The following is a 5319-nucleotide window of genomic DNA, read 5'->3' on the forward strand; positions in this document are numbered from 1 at the left end:
ACTTGCAAAAGAGGAGAAAGACTTTAGCTTCGAAAAAATGATCATTAAGATTGGTTTGATGAAAGACAAAGAGACGCTCATGTATGTGTAATTAGAAACTCATAAAGAAGTTCCATATCTGCTAAATGTATTTGAAAATGCAAGGGTGTATAAGTGTATAAGTATTTGAAGGCAAGGTTGTCAAAATCGAGATCCTACGTAAGATCATAAGAGGTAGGTGGGATCGTAAATCGTAAGATTGGATCGTGAATCGTAAGATCCTACATTATTTGAGAAAAAAAAATACATTGGTATGTTAAATAATCACATATATTATATATTCATTCATAATTTGTATCTGTTTGATGTAATTATCATACATTACTACATCCATTTGTAAGCATCATTTAAAGATACCAAAAACCTAAAAACGTGACACTATTAGGATGTTAGGGTCCGTTTGGATACAGCTGAAAACTGAAAACTGAAAACTGAAAACACTGTAGTAAAATAATTTTTAAATGTGTGAATAGTATCGTGAGACCCATTTTTAATGAAAAAATTGCTGAAAAGTGAAAATTGTGGGTCCGTGAACAGTGAAATTTTGGGTTGAAAAGTCATATGTTGCGGCTACTGTTCAATGAACAGTAGCCGCAACAGTAATGAACAGTGAAAATTTGGTTGGGAAAAGCTTGAAGCGCGTGTGAAAAAAAAAAAAAAAAAAAAAAAAAAAAAAAAAAAAAAAAAGGTTGAGCTTTTGTAATGGAGATATTAGATGATGTACATTTTAAAATAGGCTTGACTCATTCTTTTGTATATTATAGTGGTTGTGACTTTATTTCCACTGATGGGACAAGCAAATGATATGTAATTATTTATTCAGACCTCTATTCTTTTGTGGCCAATGGTTTTTGTAATTATTGCTTAGAACTCTGACTTACTTTGAGAGTATATTCAATGGAATTATTATGATAATTTTTTATGTTGGTACTTAATATGATTTTTGTAGATTGGTTATCAAAAGGAAAAATCTGCAGGTACTTTGAGACGTCTTTCTCATGCTTTGGACCCTTTGGAGTTTGGGACGTGACAGAAGCACCATATAATTTGGAGAGATTCAATCTTATACGAAGACATCAATCATTGGAAAGATGCAGGAAGAGCAATAGGGTGCATTGTAGTTAATGATTTGCTAATGGATCATATTAGAAAATGGGCTAACCAAACTGCTTGTTTTTTGTATAAACCATGTGGAACCGTAGTATTTATTTTCTTTTGTGGTGTAAAAAAACTAAAAATAAAAATGAAAAAAAGCTCTACCTGCTGGAAACACGTGTACTTGTGTATGTGTTTGATTATACAGACTAGGTTCTAGATCAAGGACATTAGTCCTTTAACAAATTTGCTGGTCTAGCAAGGTAACCATTGTTGTACAGGCAAGCTTCCAGCTTAAAATTTTTAATTTTTGTAGCAATGGAATTAATAGCAATCAAAGTTGCAAAAATATTGCCATAGGAATGGTAGTTGACTAGTAGATTGTTGAAGGACCTTTCAATCTGTACAGTACTGATTTAGTCTCTATTTTGTTTTATTTTTCTCCACATCCTTCAGGAGTGAGGCTTTCTTGTCTTTGGGTCTTTATCCGTGCTTCATCAATCCAAACAAAAGAATTGAAGGAAGAACTTAAAAATTACTTCTCCATCATAGCAGTTAACAACATTTGTTTGAAATGTGATGGATACTTCTTGATTAAAACCTTCTAATCGTGTATGGCAATGTCTATTCCTTTGTATGACAGGTTTGCTTCTTATACAATACGAAGAAACAACCTGTCCTTTGCTTGAACTCAAATAAGGCAATAATATCTATGTTTGGGTTGTTATAGTTAACTTGTACACAAATTGACACTAACAGTCATATCTGTCTATGCACAGCACAAACCAGTCTTCAATGGACCCAAGTCATCAGTTGAATAGTGGCCAATATTAGCCTATTAACTTTGGGTATTAGAAGTTTTCATGCAATCTCTAATTCCTTTGCTAAACACTAATGGGTGAAGCCTCATTCCTCAAATTGTTTATGAGCTGAAATTGATGGAGGATCCTCATCTTGGCTAAGAAACAATGTAATGTTAATGGATGGCAAGTTCTAAATTTATAGTTTTGAAACAAACTTGTAGCATAATTATGTGTTGGTGATATATAGATAATAAAAAGCTATTCTTCTACGTATCAAATAAAGATCCCTGTACAAAAAAAGGCTTGCAATGAACAAAATAGGAGTAAAACAAGTAAGATTATGCCTCCTTTTTTCCATGGATGATGTCAAAAATTAATTGCTAGAATAGAGATCGCTAAACATTAAATCACCAGGTTAAGTATAGACAATGAGGTAGCAACCTAAGTGGGGGCTTTAAGGAGATGGAACAATTGGCCCAACCCAAATTTGGCTCGCATGCTGGCTCTCCCGTTTCAAGCGATGGGGTTGAATCGATGGGCTTTTGGGCGAAAGCTCTGGGTCCAGTGACTCTACAGAGCGGTGACCACCTTCCGCTCTTTGCAGTAGGAGGATAACGAGCCGGTATCACTTGCGTTCGATGTGGCCTGCTTGGTTGGACCGAACTGAACTATCATTCATTTTTTTTTTTTTTGAGAAGGAACTATCATTCATTTTGATAGTTAGTGTTTTTCTTTTCCTTTCCATTTTGCAATACAATAAAAATAGAAGATAGAGTAAGTTTAGAGTTGGTAGGTAATATCGAAATCCGACCTTAGCTCAGTTGGTAGAGCGGAGGACTGTAGTTGGTATCTAACAGACATCCTTAGGTCGCTGGTTCGAATCCGGCAGGTCGGATCTCTCCTTTTTTGTTTTTTGTTTTATTTTATAAACAATTTCATTACTATGTGTTTTGTTTTGTTGGTAAAAAAAAAATACTTAACCTATTGTCAAAGTTGTCAATTTCCTTTCAATGGCGGTTTGAGTCTATTAAAATGAAATTTAAAGTTGCTTTAATTACATCAAATCATTTTAATTAGGGAAAGTTAGTGATGTGCCAATGCAACATTAATTTAAGATATATTTTTAAAAACTTTTTTATAGGAAAAAAAAAAAACAATTAATATTTTCAATAACTTCTTATACTTCCCACAAAAATTGTGTCAATTTTTTTTAAAAAATGATTTATTAACAATTATCCTAAAAAGCACATAGAACTAAGGGTGTTCACGGTGTGGTGCAGTGTCTCGGCCAGGCAATATTTATGATGATATTCGTTGTATTGCAGGCGGTCTTCGGCATATGGAAATAAAGAGTATCTGACAAAGTGCAAATAGGGTTGCTCACTCCTTAGCTCGCTATACTAGGCATATAGATGAGGATATTGTATGGTTAGAAGATTCACCACCACCAGCCTTAGAGGGTTTGTATGTGGTTTCTTTGTTTGTTTCTAATTGAATGATTGGCAATATTTCTCATAGGTAATTCAAATAATGTTGAAGAATTTGAAATAAACACGTCTGTTATATATAAATTATTCAGTGTTCGTTTCGCAAAGATTATATTTGTCAACTTATTTTACTATTCAGCTTATTTTTGCTACTATTCATGGGTTTCACTGTACTATTTCAGCTAACTTTTACCTTTGTTTATAGTACATTAAGCAAAAAAGTTTTTAGTTTTAGCAAAATAAGCGGATCCCAACGGACCCTTAATCTACAACATTGTTGGTTTTTGTTAGTGCCCGTTTAGAAACAACTTATTTAACTGAAATTGAAAATTTTTTGCTGAAAGTAATATAGATAAAATTAAAAGGTAGTTGAAATAGTACAGTGAGACCTATGAATAATACCAAAAAGTACAATAGCACCATGAATAGTACTAAAAATAATGGTTTATAAGAAATGCTTGAAGTGATCATGGCTTGAATGAGAGAATTGTTGACAAATTAAAAATAAGCCCATAAACATAATCACTACTAATTTAAGCCCAGAACACACATGGCCCATGCAGTTGACAAAATTCGCCAACTTGAGAAAATGCTATAAAATATAGCATTTAGCATCTCAAAAAGTTACTTTATTCATTTTAATAATTCACTTTACAATATACCAAATATCAAGGTTTTATTATTTTACCACTTCATTTAAATATTCTTTTTTTATTCTTTATTTATTTAAATAAATAATTACATCCATTGTTGCCACAGTGTTTCATTAAACAAACTTTTTTACATCTTGCTACAGTGGGCTGCTATCTCTAACACCTTTGATATCAAAATTAATAACATCTAGCACCTTTGATGGAGGGTGCTTTTTTAAAATTTGATGTTAAATTATAGCATTTGACATCTTTACTAAGAATGCTCTCTTTTTCAATATGTGGGATGGACCATAATCACTTGTGAAAGAGATACCAACAAAAAGGAAAATTAAGAAATGTGGATTAGAGGGCAAAAGAGTCATTTCTCGTAAAGTTTAGGCGCATTAAAAAGTCTCTTAAATGAGGTTAGAACATATATGAGAGTAATCACCAAGAGATGACATTATAGGTTAAAATCTCTCTCAGATCTAAACACATATGAGATTCATGAGCTTTTGCTAAAGCAACGTGTAAATCACTTGTGCAAAGTTGTGCTCAAAAAGGAATATCATGTCTGTTGAATAAACATTCTTCCATGACATGTAGCCCTTTTTCATTAAATTGGAATCAATCATTATTTAATGATAATTATCATGATCCCTTAAATTTAGCAAATTAGGACATGGCACTTAGACTGCCATTTATAGAGAGAAATTAGAAGCTGTTCATCCTTTACAAGATGGACGCTGCTCAATGCTAATGAGTGTTGATATCTAGAAAATATTGATCTTCCTCTCATTAGAAGGTCTTTGTTTGACTTTAGCTTCATTATAAGAGCAAGGGGAATTCCAACGTGAGGAAATATGACTAATTAGGAGAGAGAGAAAACATAAAACCTTCTTACATGGTTGTCAAAATCCCAATTTGGATCTTACAATCCTACAATTTGACATTCCTACCTATCTAAAACGATTCAGATCTTTTAAGTATCTTTGCAATCATTCAAGATCGGTAGGTTTATATGATTTTGACAATCCCAAACGATCTTAATTTCTTCTCTAACTTGACAGAAGGCTTAATTGGATCTAAATGAAAAATAATATTCCAATAGACCAAGTTTTGCTATTCTAAAGTAGAGAGATAGTGTCAGTTGGACCTAAATGAAAAATAAGTGTCCGTTTGGCCAGCGCGTTTGTGTCTGGCGTTACATTTTCTGCCCTTTTTTTTTTTTTTTTTTTTTTTTTTTTTTTTTTTTTTTTCTCC

At 32.6% G+C, this 5319-nt stretch overlaps 1 non-coding gene across 1 annotated transcript; it reads left to right on the top strand.

Annotated features, from left to right (window-relative positions):
* The first annotated feature begins 2743 nt into the window (after positions 1 to 2743).
* On the top strand, positions 2744 to 2832 carry TRNAY-GUA (transfer RNA tyrosine (anticodon GUA)). The gene is given in 2 exon segments: positions 2744 to 2780; positions 2797 to 2832. It is a non-coding gene; the product is annotated as a tRNA-Tyr (tRNA).
* Positions 2833 to 5319: the final 2487 nt, after the last annotated feature.

Source organism: Quercus suber, unplaced genomic scaffold, assembly GCF_002906115.3.
Source record: "Quercus suber isolate HL8 unplaced genomic scaffold, Cork oak 2.0 scaffold_330, whole genome shotgun sequence".
Taxonomy (NCBI): Eukaryota; Viridiplantae; Streptophyta; class Magnoliopsida; order Fagales; family Fagaceae; genus Quercus; species Quercus suber.